Raw genomic sequence first — 14,732 nt, 5'->3', positions numbered from 1 at the left:
TAAATTGTAATGCAACATTTCATCTTCATAAACTGACCCTCAACTGTAAAGCATCACTGCCTTAGGTGATGGATCAACACACAACATGTTGACCTTTCGTTTCCAGAGCTTAAGCAATATTCTTTCATAGTGGCTTTCGTTGCAACACTGGAACACCACACCTTTAATTAAAGAAAGGAGCCCTAGCATAAAAAATTAATTCACCAGCAGGCAGAAAGAAGAGGGCCAAACTAACCAGACCCATGGTATCTCCCAATTGAGAAACAACTATATAACCCTGAGGTCCTCTGCGTGGAAGGCAGTACTCCTGACTCAACCCCTGAATACCCTCACTTACTCCAACAATGTACACAGAGGGCAAAATTTCAATACCGTTGCAAAAAGGCATCAGATGATACTAGGTGGTGACAAAGTGAAAAGAAAAAAAAGGCACGTAATAAAATTATGAAATCCAGTTTCATGCTAAGAGTTTTCAGTAAATCCTAGGTGGGACAATAGACAAAACAATCCTATGTAAGACAACTGACCGCCGATACAATAACCCTGCCTTACACGGCTACTCTTCGCTTATAAACTTTATTACGCGTGGCCTGATGGTCTGCTAGGACCGGACGCGTTTCGTTTAACCCGCGGAACCGCTGTACTTAAGTATATAATCCACATTAACACATGCAAATGAACCCCTTGTTATAACTAAGGTATGTTTCACCCACTAAATAATGGCAGCAGCGCAGTGAACTACTTCAGTGCTCCGCTTCCCCCACAAAGTACATCATTCATCAATTCAGCATGAACCAGGGATTAAGCCGTACACCATGGTGATACAAGAGCAGCGTCCTAGGGGCAAGAGCACCCAACTTCGATGGCCGTCGCCCCGCGGGCACCAGCCCCCACTTTCCCTCTGTCCGGACGGTCTCTTTACCCCGAAAGCAACATCAACCAGCCCCTGCGCACTCCCAGATGGAGCACCAGCCCCCTGCCCACTTCTCCATCACGGTACAGACACAGCTGCGCAGGAGCTACTCCTGCAGCACCGACGAACCTCAGCAGTAACCTCGCCCCTGCTCTGGAGCCCGCCGACAACCGCCACCCGTTACGCGATCCGCCCACCTCCGCAGGCAGCCGTTTCCCGGGGATCCCAAGCGCCGCTGCTCCGCCCGCCGCCACGTGGCGGACGAGGCTGACACGCCGATTGGCCACCGTTGCGTGGCTCCCTGCCCTCGCCGATTGAAAATGGCCGCACCCGGGGGCGGGCCGGGCCGGCTCAGTCGCACTCTGGGGCCGCGGAGTCCCTCCCCGCCGTAACGGCCGCTGTGGGCGCAAGGGGCGGGGCCTGTGCGTCGGGGAGCGTGCCGAGTGGAACGCGGCGGCAGTGGTGCGGCTGTGGCCGTACGCGGCGGGCGGTGGGAAGGGTTCTTGGACTTAAGCTCTGCCGCCCCGGTCTTTCCGATCCCGACAAGGTACATCGCTCCTTCCCCCTGCGGGACCGGCATGACGCTGCAGGCTTCCCGGTGTTGCCGCACCGATGCTCTTGCCGAGGGAGGGAGTATTCAACGCGCTCCTTTCCTCCTCGTACCTACGCGAGCGTTTTGTGTCGTGTGGCGTTAACTGCTGTAGAAAGGATCAGTTTTAGACCGCTAAAAACAGCGGCAGAGGGTTTAGGCAGAAGTTTTACATCTAAATAGAAAGTACCGTTTCATTTCCATGGAAAGAAAAAAAGACCAAAAAACAGCTTTAAATTCGGTGGTGGAAGAAAGCTATTGGGCTGTCATGATGTCTTCGTGCACGCTGCTTAGCTGTACTGTTGGCAACGTATCTGCCTAGCGAGCTGTGTTGATACTGAAACGATTTGCAGTAGGAAAGGCAGTCAGCTGCTCTGACCTGTCTTGGGAGTAAGCAAAATTACTCTTTCACAACTACATTTCTCATCACTTTGCTAGAGACATGATTTCAGAGATGTTAACACTCAGTGCAGGGCCTCAGAAGGTGCATGATCAAAGTCAAAATGACTCAGTGCAGTCAGTCTGTGCACTGATCCTAGAATTAGTAGTTCATTCATGGATGGGGACACCAACTACTTAATGATTAGTGTGAATGGGTGACTAAGAGCGATTTGTTGAGACTTATATTTCTAGTCTGCTTCTAGGCAGCAGAATTTAAAGCTCAGCAAACGCCAGAGCAGGCTAAGGCTCATATGACACTGTGAGCACACTGTACTTTCACACAGATAAAATATGAAGCACTGACTGACATCAGAGCAACTAAAGTAGCCAGAGTGCTGTAATCAAGTGTGCCAGAATAACTAAAGTCTGAGGTCACCTTTCATGCAGGCTGTTTTACCATGGCAGCTTGTGAACTGAGCATAAGGGACAAAGACCATGATCAGCCAAATGGCAACATCAGTTTTTCATCCCATGATTATGACCAAATATTGGCAGTGCTTGTCATATCTCCCCATGCCTCAGACTGAAGGAAAATGAAATTTAAATGTGCTCAAAGAATCTTTAAAGCGTTGCCGTTTGTGCTAACATATCAATTCACTACTTCACTGCTAGTCCACATGCATTTGAAATTTCTGATCAGCATGTCATCACACTTGTACTAATAAAATCTTTACTGATCTTTCTCTGGACAATCATTTCACTCAGGAGTTAACTCTTGTACCTACAAATGTATGTACTTACCTGTCGGTGGAGCGCTATGGGTACAATGACTCTTTGTTCACCAATATGGTTAGATGGTCATAATCCACTTTATTTCTGTGATACAGTGACTTATATGCATTCTAGCAAGAGGCGTGCTCCACCAAGATTGGTTACAATCAGAGGGTACAGGGTTACTTATAAGGCATAGATAGGTCAGCATACCATAACAATCTGAGGGTCAGCCCTCCAGACCACCTACTCCAGTCCCCTTGGCTATCTAACTCTGCCCACTGCAGCTGTGTGTGGGGTGCTCACTTGTTTACAGTTTGATTTCCTGGGCTAGTGTCCAAGGCCGTTTCTCAGCACAGTTGCTCATGTTTATCATTTCTGTGTCCTTTGCTAACAAGAATTCTCCAACACTTACCTACAAATCAGAATCACTTGAGGTGGAATATTTAGGCATGTCTCTATTTTGTTTGGAAAATTAATGTTCTTGGTATCATATTTTCAGAAGTAGTAACCTGGAATTCTATGCTTTTTAAGTTAAAAAGCACAGAAAACACCTGACAAGATTCCAGCAGGGACACACCTGGTGTGCAGATACTTCTTACTGGAGACTCTCCAGCCTTCACTTTGTTGGCAGTTTCAATGTCAGTAATGATGTCAGCTGTAGAAACTAGGATTTCAGGATTAATTTTGATTCATGACACCACTGACACTGCCATGGAAATGAAGCAAGAAGTTTATCTGTATGCAGTTTATTAGCTATGTGCTTTGCACTGAGAATAAGCCTAAAACAAAAGCAACATAAAAGGTGATTAGACTGTGTATATAGCCTTGTTTTGAGGCATGTCAGAACTATTATTTGTATGCTTCACTGGCTGTAGCCTTGAAACAATCCCACTAGATTTAGAAAGGCCTGAGTTCAAGTGGACCTTTAAGATCATCTAGTTCCAGCCCCACTGCCATGGGTAGGGACACTTCACACCAGACTGGGTTGCTCAAAGCCTCATACAGCCTGGTCTTAAACACAGGGGTGAGGCATTCACAACTTCTCTGGGCAACCTGCTCCAGTAAAGAACCTCTTCCTAATGACTAATCTAAATCTACCCTGCTTTAGTTTAACATCACAGTCCTTTGTCCTTTCACCATATGCCCTGATAAAAAATTCCTTTCCATCTTGCTTGTAGGTCCCTTTCAAGTACTGGAAGGCTGCTGTAAGGTCTTCCTTGACCACTCTCTTCTCAAGGCAGTCCTCATAGGAGAGGTTCTCCAGGCCTCTGATTATCTTTGTGGCCCTCTTCTGGACCCTCTTCAACAGACTTACAAAACTGCAGGCTGCATAGGTCATAATTTATTTATAGTTAAAAGGTAATTCTTCTGGTCAGTCAAAAAAACATCTTCAAAGCTAAAATTCCTATTATTGCAGAGAACCTGCTCCAAGTTGCTTCCTAACTGATTTAGTTGTAAATTATCAAGGCAGTAATTATAAAATACGTAGTTATTTTATTTCAAAAAAGCCCTGCCCACAACTATGTACAAATCAGTTAAATTTTGGGTTCTAATTCAGTTGGGAAAGTCTTCACAAGGATGCTTATGGGCAATTCATTCATTTAGGAGAATGAGAAAATTGGGAAAAGATTTGGTGACAAAAATGGCTTTGCATCATTTGCAAATAAAAGGCAGCCCGGAGCCCTAGGGAAAGTCTGTTCTACTCACTGAGGTGGAGTAGAAATTTCAAGATAGTCCCTGGCTCCTTCGTGTCTGTCTTGGAACTGCTCAGCCATTGAGAGGCTTCTAGATCTTCCCAGGATGCTGGGAAAGAGGCAGACGATCTCTGACTTGATCCTGGTTCCTCTTGGCACGGAGGTTTGCAGAGGTGCAGACAGGATCTCTTGCAGATGTGCAGAGAGCACGACGTCAGTGGCACATCTTGCTATGTTGTGAGACACTTAAATGCCTTCTCCTGGGAAACTTAAGGCACTTAAATACACCCAGGTAGTTCAAGCTGAAAACATCAGGGCTATGCTGGTCTAAAGCATGAGGCAGAGCAGAACACATTGACCAACAGCAGTGAGACAGAGGCAACTCTGTGAGGCAGAGGCAGCCAGGCAGAAGCAGCTCCACTACTTGCAACTTAGCTCATTTTATAGTATTTGCCTGAGCGTAATGACTCCTTTGGCCTCAGAGCTTCACTAATCAAAATGGCATTTGCAAAACTAACCATATTAGGTGAAAGCAGGGCTTGCTCACCCTTATTCAGGCAATACACCACCAAGTATGTAATCACCTGTGGGTACCTGTTTATCACTTTGGGAGGGGACATAATGGCCCAAGCCTCTGTTTTCCTCCAGGCCTTGCTTCCCCCATCAGCAGAAGGGTGAGGCAAGCCAGGACATCTAATAGGCCTATTAGCCTTCCAGGACACTAACAAACTTGGATTTTATTTTAAAAACAATTCTGAGTGCCCCTTTCCTCAGAATTTAATCTGTTGATTATACTTTCCATTCTGTTTACTTCTGTAAGATGAAAAGATTTTTGAAAAATTTTAGTCAAATTTTGGTACACGTCACACAGAGCTGCCTTAAGGGCTGTGTACTGAGAAAGTGTCAAAAGTCTTCTGTGTATATTAGTCATTGTGTTGACTCTAAATGCAGGCATTATGCAGTGGACAGGTGTAATATATGTAATTATGAATTTGCAGCTGATATTCTTCTTCCCCAGTCTTTATTTAGCATTTTCACAGACTACAGATTTAAGTAATCATCTTCCATGGTGACTCTGTGTTTGAAAATAGCACAAAGGTTTGGATCATTGATCAGTTGCTGCAAAATTTAGTAAGATATTGTCTGTCAAGAATTGTCCTAAATTTACAGCACATGAGCAAGCTATGACCAATTTAGTCCGAACCACAGAATTATGTGAATGGGGTAGATATGACACTCTCTTGTTTTATAAATTATGAAAACCCCAACTTATGATCTTCCTGTCATTCAAGACTATTTCATAATCTTGTGGTCACTGACTTTTCAGACAGTTACAGTAGCTTCATACATTCCATGTAGAAAGAACAGAAGACAGAAAAGAAATATATTAGAACACCAAAGTTTGCCAGAGTTGACACCTAGTAATACTTATTCAGGACACTAGAAAAGAGGCCAATCTACACCATCAATTTTTAACAAGGTACTCATACGGTGTAATTTTAATAGCTTTTCTTAATTTCTTGCATTTATTAGTTGCTGTATATAGAAGCTCAACTTACTCAGCAATAATGAGCCCTTTTTTTCCTCCCTTTGTAACTATCTTAGAATCAGAATGACAGGGGTGGTACTGGACCTCTGAAGATTGTCAAATCCAAAGCAGGGTCACCTAGAGCAGGTCACAGAAATGCATCCAGATGAAAGTCTTGAAAGTCTCTAGATAAGGAGACTCAACTACCTGCCTAGACAGCCTTTTCCAGTGCTCTGTCACCCTTGCAGTAAAGAAGCTTTTCCTCATGTTGATGTGAAACTTCCTGTGTTTTAGCTTGTATCCATTGTCCCTTGTTCTAACACAGGACACTGAAAAGAGACTTGTATCTCATCCTTGACACCAACCCTTCAGGTATTTGTAAACATTCATAACATCTGTCTCAATCTTCTTTTTTCCAGACTAAACAGCCCCAGGTCTCTTAGCCTTTCCTCATAAAACAGATGTTCCAGTTCCTTAATTATCTTACACATACAGTTAAAGTAGTATTTAAACACCTTAAGCATATAAGAAATAAAACACGTTTGTGAAAATAGGTATTTTATGGTACTTAGTTCTCAGACTAAGCCATTTTGCTGTATTGCGCTTTTTTTTTTTATTCAAGCATTGCCTGCTGTGATGGATTATGCAAAATTAATAATCTGCCTTAATTTTGATATCCAGGTGAAGATTGACAATAACTACGAAACCTGTTTATTAACATTAAAACTCACCAGAAAACTTAGTCACAAGGTTCAGAAACACAGTGTTTTGGAAATTTATACATGCAGGGAACAGGCAAAACTAGAACACTTATTTCTTAAATTGGCAAATGGAAACATTGTACTGGAAGAGAAGATTCTTGTGGTTGACTATACCACATATCCACTAGAGGACACAGGAAGCTCCTTTCTGCTTATGGCAGTACGCAATTCACGAATTAGAAGAGGCTTTTAAGTATTTAGTCACAAAATATTATCAGACAATACCTAAAGCACATGCACGGGTTGCTGTCAGAGCTTCTCAGGCTCATTTATCAGGAAGCTGGAAGTCTATAGCATAGTCTCTGACCTGGTTCCTCTTGATTCCCTATTCAGCAGAAACCTTGCAGAGGGGACAGGCAGGATGCAGTGAGGCAGTAATCTTGGCATCATGTCACACTGGCTATGCAGACCGATCATGTGCAAGCTAGTAAGCTCTCCAGGGCATGGAGATTCCAGGCAAATTCAGGATGCAATGAGGCATCAGCAGCCCACTATGCTACTTGCTCATCCCTTTCATCAATACCCACCCAAGACTAATGGATCTTTGGACATAGATTAGCCAATCAGAATGGCACTTTGCCATCTTAACCATATTAGGTGAAGCCAGCGCTTTTGTTTTCCTTTCCTGCAGTTGCTTCCCCCAGCACAGAAGGAGTGGGAGCAGGGAAACATGCCTGGCCAATCCAGAGCATGGTTAAGTCCATTTTTGGCCTATCAGGCCTACCACAACACTTAGATAGCAGTTCTGACAATATTCTGACAACAGTTATTTGTCTATCATTAAAACAGGAGAAAAAAAAAAAAAAAGGAAAAAAGGAGACTTGAAATTTCTACTGTAGCATTTTGTTTTCTCTTTGGCTAGATTTCTCATGTTTATATAAAATGTCCTATATTTTGTAATTGTGACTACAACCATTACTTGCTTTTTCAGAGACACTTCCTATTGCTGTTTTAGAGCTTCAAAATATTAAATGACTGGGTGAGATACCAGATGTCACTCCTTTAGAGAAGACTCCCAAAACAGACCTACTTCTGTCACTTTTGCAAATTATATCTTCTTCACCAGTCATAATTTTGCTGAATTTGTTAAACTAATTGCTCTCACTGTTTTCTTCCTGTGTATTTCTGGGCCACATGCTCCTTGTATTTTGCTTGGTTGTTTAACATATACTAGTGTGGAAATCAAAAAAGAGAGTCAGCTAAATGCGATAAATGATGTATCTCTGGAGCGCATCCCTGGGTACTCTTGACACAGTAAGACTGAGGTTAGAAACACAGTAAATTGGTATTCTCACCTTGTGTAACATTTGCATGGAAGTGACATAACTTAGAACAAAGAACTGAAAGAGTCTGTGTCAAGATAGCTAACATCTCACTATTACCTCACTGTTATCCAATAAGAATGTTTGGAACAGTATTTTATGCAATCACTGCATACTATAACTTGTAGAACCACCGCAACTTGTGACATGTCATATAAAAGACTGTGGATATAGCAATAAATGGCTTTGGGGCCTTTGGCTTTTGGCTTCAACTTTGTCTGTTGTGTTTACTTATTCTGTGTCACTGTTATTTTGTCCATCACTAATTAATATACACAGCAACATATGGTGATCCGTGATGTGATGAACTGCACAAGATAAGATCTGCTCGTGAATGCTGCATGATGGAGCCCAGCGAAGCTTGAGAGCAGTGGAAGTCTGCCTGGTCTGGACCTGACAGTTGACACCATGAAAGAGGTGAGCCACTGGGATCATGGGACAAGAATTAACTACGGGAGAAGCTCTAGTTCTTGGCACTTGGAAGGTGCTCTGGAAGTGCTAGGGGATGAAACTATGGTACTGTGATTTATGGTGATTGATTATTTAGGGTAAACAACAAGGATTTGAATCCATCTACAGTACTGCCTTTAGTGTGACTGCATTGCAGAGACAGGGAACTCAGTTGTGGACTGCTATATCAAAAGGGGATAGGGACCTTGTAGAGACAAAAAAGGAACAGGATGAAAAAGAGGAAGAAGTAAGATTTGAATTAAAGGATATGGACTTGGGAGGTGTGCTTCTTTCCCCCTCTGCTCCCCCCTGACTGGAGAGCTGCTAACAGAATAAAAGGGCATGAAGTGACTCAGAAAGATAAGGACACTAATGTGATCACTGCACAAAAATATGTTAGCCCTCATGATCAGATGAAACGTCCGGTATCCTGGAATACTCCCAAGGATTTTATCAAACTCCTGATGAACAAATGAAAAAGCATGGGAAAAAAGGTAGATCAGAGAAACTGAATTATGATAGGCAAGGCTCCAATCCATTTGAAAATCAGGCAGTCAGGTCAGATACTGTTAAATATCTTCCACTGCCTGTTGATAGTGATGAAGAGGAGGATTCCACAGACAAGTGTAGGATGTGGCATTTGGCCTTGTTGAAACTCATCCCATTAATGTTGGCCTATTGATCTTGCCTATCCAAGTCCTTCTGAAGAGCCTCTCTACCCTCATTCAACTCAACACTGGCACCTAACTTGATGTCATCTGCAAACTTACTGATGACACTCTCTATGCCTGAATCAAGGTCATCAATAATGATGTTAAAAAAGAAGTGATCCCAACCCAGATCCCTGAGGAACACCACTAGTGACCAGCCACCAACTGGATTTAACTCCATTGACCACCACTCTCTGGGCCCTCCTGTCCAGCCAGTGCTTTACCCAGGAGACAGTGTGCTCATCCAAGACACAAATAGCCAAATTGTCTACAAGAATTTTGTGGGGAAGAGTATCAAAGGCTTTTTGAAAGTCTAGGAATACAACACTGACAGCCTTTCTTCATCCAGTAGCCAGGTTATCTTGTCACAGAAGGAGATCAGGTTGGTCGGGTAGGACCTGCCCCTCATAAACCCATGCTGACTTGGCCTGATCCCCTGGTTGTTGTCTGTATGACATATGATGGCATTTGAGATGACCTGCTCCATGACCTTCCCTGGTACTGAGGTCAGACTGGCAGATCTATAGTATCCCAGATCGTCCTTTCTGCCCTTCTTGTAGATAGGTGTTGCTACCCTCCAGCCCATTGGCACCTCCCCAGTTAGCCAGGACTTCTGGTAAATAATGGAAAGTGGCTTGGTGAGCACATCTGCCAACTCCCTCAGCACCTTTAGATGCAGCCCATCCAGCCCCACAGACTTGTGTATGTCTAAGTGGCGCAGCAGGTCAGTGACCACTTTCTTGTTTATTGTGATGTCCTCATTCTGATTCTCCTCCCTGACTCCTACTTTACGAGGGTGGGTGCCCAGAGCACTGCTGGATCCAATGCTAAAGGCTGAGGCAAAGTAGGCATTGAGCACCTCAACCTTCTCCTCATCCTTAGTTACTAGGTTACTCTCTGAATTCAATGGGGGAAGTAGATTTTTGCTACTCCTCCTTTTGCTGTGAATGAATTTATAGAAGCATTCTTTGTTATCTTTAACAGCTGTAGCTAGGTTAAGCTCTACTTGTGCTTTGGCTCTCCTACTTTTCTCCCTGCATAGCTTTACTACGTCTTTATAGTCTCACAAGAGACATGCCCCCTCTTCTGAAGTCCACAGACTCTCCTTTTGTTATTGTTGTCCAGCCAAAGGTCCCTACTTAGCCAAACTGGATGCCTTCCCCGTCGACTTGTCTTTCAGCACACAGGTGCAGCCTGCTCCTGTGCCTTTAAGACTTCCCTCTTGAAGTGAGTCCAACCCTCCTGGACTCCTAAATTCTTCAGGATAGCTTACCAAGGGCCAAAGTTTGCCTTCTGGAAGTCCAAGCTGGCAGTTTTACTAATCCCTCTCCTTGTTTTCCCTAGAATAGAGAACTCAGTCATCTCATGAATGCTGAGCCCCAGACATTCTCCAGCCTTTACTTCCCCAACTAGTTCTTCTCTGTTCACAAGAAACAGATCCAGGAGGGCACCTTCCCTGGTTGGCTGCCTCACCAATTGTGACAGGATGATATCCTGCACACACTCCAGGAATCTCCAGGGCTATTCTCTCACTGCTGTATTGTATTTCCAGCAGACACCTGGGAAGTTGAAGTCTCCCACAAGAACAAAGGCTAGCAATTGTGAGACCTCTCTCAACTACTCATAAAAGAAAATTATCTACCTCTTCATCCCGATTGGGTGATCTATAGCATATTCCCATCTCAGTATCGCCCTTGCTGGCCTTGCTCCTGATTCTCACCCATAATGACTCAACTCTATCATCATTTTCATTAATTTGTGTGGTTTCATATTTTTCTCTAACATAGAGGGCCACTCCACCACCTCTTCTACCTTCTATCTCTTCTGACATCCTGAGCTGCCAGAGTAAGTTATAGTAAGAGCAGTAATGACTATAAGCTAATCTTGGAAAACATAGGGATTTTGATCATCAGTGATGAAGGAGGATGAAAACCATTTTTTCATTAGGTTTTTCATTAGGACAGTTTTCAGATATGCTTTCTATCTGCTGATAAAGCATATGGATTCCAGCAGAATGACTGATGTGGAATTAAAACATGGAATTATAGAATGGCTTATGTTGGAAGGGACTTTGGAGATCAACTGCTCCAGCCTCCCACCATGGGCAGGGAGCCTCTCAGCTAGACTTGGCTTCTTAACACCTCATCCAGCCTGGGCATCCCCAGGGAGGAGGCATCCACAGCCTCACTGGGAAACCTATTCCAGAGCCAAACCACCCTTGTACTGAAAAAATTCTTCCTAAGATCCAGCCTAAACCTACTCTCCCTCAGCTTACAACCACTCCCCCTTGCCCTATTACTAGACACCTATATGTACAGTCCCTCTCCCTCATCAGCCTCGCTGAGAGTTCTGGGAAGAAGAAGGAAAACATTTGATAACATTCTCCATTTTGTCTCTCACTCTGCTTTGAGCTTCAGACCTAGCCACATCTACTTAACCTCACTGCCACTAACCTTCTTAATCTCTTGGCTGCACCTCTATTCTTCCTGGGAACTGGGGTAAGGTTGAGAGGGGCCGGGGAAGGTGTTGGGGTGGTTTGAGAGCCCCTCCTGGGGACTCAGGTTTCTGGGAGGGGAGTTGTGCTTCTGTATTTATTCTTTGTATATTTCTGTATATAACTGTATATATTGTAAATAGCTGCTTGTATATTTGCTGCTGTAAAATAAATAGCTTCATTTATATTCCTGGAGGCCTTCTGAGTTAGCTGGGGCAATTCCAAAAGTGTGGGGGTCGGGTAAGAGCCCAAACCATCACATTTTTAATTGGCTTTCCCAACGTTGGGCTGAATTTATTTGAGTGACTGGTAATTAACTCTGGGAATTAAAATGAAGCTAATAAAGCAGCTATTGTATGTGGTTGGTGCGTTACTCTGATCTGGCTTCGTGTTTTTGGCATTTAGTTGGATAAAGGCTCAAATTGTTGCTTATTTTATTGATTTAGCTTATAAGAAGGCTAAAGCCAAAGTCTCAGATATGTTCTGGAGCTGGGGTGATTTGATTCTTGGTTATGCTGGTTTTAATGTCACTGAAAACCTTACCAGTAACATTACAGGAGCACTTATCAATAATGTGACAATCAATGGAAACACTGCTTTATCCACGACTTTGATGAGAGTGATTCAACCTAAAACTGGAATTCCAGACGTTTGTTTAGGAAACTGCTCGTGTAAAACTGTTGTAATCCTCTCCATTTTTAATATATGTCTCATGGGATTAATCTTCATATTAATTTTGGCATTATGTGTGAAAAATTCAAAACCAGCTTCTGTAAGAACTAGGAAAAATTCTGTGTCGAAAGCAAATGGTACAGTTTCTCAAATGCAGTCTCTTTCCCAGCAAAACAAGGGAACACAATTATCTGCTTCCCCCCTGCCAGCCTCTGCCCCTCCTTCTCCAGATTCTGGGAAGGCGGCCAATGTTCTCACTGGGGTTGTAAACAGTAACAACGGGCAGAGTTTGGCAGGAGTCCCAGGAGCACAGGCAGGTACTCAAAATCAGAATGTTCCTAATAACAACGACAACACTGGTGACACCAGCTCAGCCAGTTCGAATCCCCAGCCAGCAGACCAGAATCAGAGCCCTGCTAAAAGTCAGGCAGATTTGAACTCACAAGCTCCAGGTCAGACCCCTAATAATTCAAACCCTCCACCAGACACGTCCAAGTCTGTTGCTACACAAGGCCTTTCTGGCACCTGCTAAGGCAAAAGCTAAGACAAAGTGTGGTTCACAGGAGGATGTAAGAGAGGGGACCTCTGGTGATCAGCAAGAGGAGGAAGAGGAGGCAGTTAGTCTGTGAGACCTCGCAAATGTGCTGAGACATCAATACTCAAATGAGAGGAGTGTTGTGAGGTTGGCTGCCAAGAGAGAGGATGGTTCCAATGAGTTTAGGAGTGCTATGAGGAAGGTTCTGTTAGGCCTGGGACCACCAGGTCAAGAGAAGGAAGAGGAGGACGATGACATCCAGGACTCCAACGATCCACTCAGAGAGGTTAGGGAAGTTAGAAAGGAATATGCAAGGGAATCAGGTGAACCAATCCTAAGCTGGCTAGTGAGATGCCGTGGCATTGGTGCTAATGCCCTGCAGGTAAGAGACAAGTCTGCCAAGCAGCTGGGACCACTCACCAAGGAGAGTGGAGTGGACAAATACCTGGCAAGTCCTCTTGGTAGGGTTAGCTTGTGGACACGCCTTCTGTTGGCTGTGGCTATGAGATATCCTTCCTGAGATGATTTGCCATGGGCTGCCAAGAAGTGGAACACCATTGAGCAGGGAATTAAGCTTCTGAAGGAGTTTGCTGTGAAGGAAGTGCTTTATGGAGATCATGGCACTCATGAGCCTGATGATATTCCTTTGGGGACAGGTCTCATGAAGAAGCTTATTAAGCTTGCTCCTTCATCCTATGCTAACATCTTGGCCAGCAAGTTTCTAGCAAAGAGTGACAATGGAAGGTCTTTCACTGTTGGTGAGTTCACTGACCACCTCAGGCAGATACAGGACACCTTGTCATTTCTGGTATAATCTGTGCCATAAAGACTATGACTACAGAGATGAACCCCTTCTCCGGGGTTGTTTAGCCTGGAGAAGAGGAGGCTCAGGGGTGACCTTATTACTGTCTACAACTACCTGAGGGGTGGTTGTGGCCAGGAGGAGGTTGCTCTCTTCTCTCAGGTGGCCAGCTCCAGAACAAGAGGACACAGCCTCAGGCTGCACCAGGGGAAATTTCGGCTCGAGGTGAGGAGAAAATTCTTCACTGAGAGAGTCATTGGGCACTGGAATGGGCTGCCTGGGGAGGTGGTGGAGTCGTCATCCCTGGGGCAGTTCAAGGCAAGGTTGGATGTGGCACTTGGTGCCATGGTCTAGCCTTGGGCACTGTGGTAAAGGGTTGGACTTGATGATCTGTGAGGTCTCTTCCAACCTTGGTGATACTGTGATACTGTGATACTGTGAAAGATAGCATTGAGAATGGCATTAGAAATGGCATGAAAGAACTGAAGGAGGATCTTAAAAACATTACCAATCTGGTAAAGGATACCATTCCTGCATCATCTGAATGGGCGCATGTTTCTGCAGTCAGGAACAGACACCCACCTCCTGCAAGGCAATTCCAGCCCCGGAGGAGACAAATTCCACCCAGACAGCAGCAATCACGTGCGTCACTGTGGATAATTCTGCGTGACACATACGGTGAGAACATGAACAAGTGGGGTGGTAAACCTACTTCAGCTCTTTCAAAGAGAGTCAGGGATCTGCAGAGTGGCAGAAACAGAGGCAACAATGCCAGAGAATTAGCTGTCACTTCTTCAGCTCCCGAGTGCAACTGCAATTCTTCCAACAGTTGCAGTTCCTCTCACAACAACACCAATCACTGTGTACACCCTACATGCCATGTTCATCATTAGGGGTGCCCTGCCTCCAGCCAGGAGGAGTAAAGGGATAGTGGAGAGAACCGAATCTATTGGAATGTGTTCATTAGGTGGCCTGGCAGTTCAAAAGTTTGGAAATACAGGGCTTTAGTTGACACAGGTGCTCAGTGTACTTTATTGCCATCCAATTGCAAAGGGACAGAGTCCATATCTATTTTTGGAATCACTGGTGGTTCTCAAGAGTTAACTA

General features: G+C 44.3%; 1 protein-coding gene across 2 annotated transcripts in view; it reads right to left on the bottom strand.

The window, feature by feature from the left end:
• The window catches only part of CEP78 (centrosomal protein 78), a 39,693-nt gene extending 38,574 nt beyond the window's left edge, over window positions 1-1,119 (bottom strand). For both annotated transcript variants that reach the window (XM_064139944.1, XM_064139945.1), the window contains exon 1: window positions 1,043-1,119. The gene's annotated coding sequence lies outside the window, so the exon portion shown is untranslated. The remainder of the gene's footprint in view (window positions 1-1,042) is intronic.
• Window positions 1,120-14,732: the final 13,613 nt, after the last annotated feature.

This window comes from Pogoniulus pusillus, chromosome Z, assembly GCF_015220805.1.
Source record: "Pogoniulus pusillus isolate bPogPus1 chromosome Z, bPogPus1.pri, whole genome shotgun sequence".
Lineage (NCBI taxonomy): Eukaryota > Metazoa > Chordata > Aves > Piciformes > Lybiidae > Pogoniulus > Pogoniulus pusillus.
Note: the sequence above shows the minus strand (reverse complement) of the source record. Positions and strands in the feature narration are given on the sequence as shown.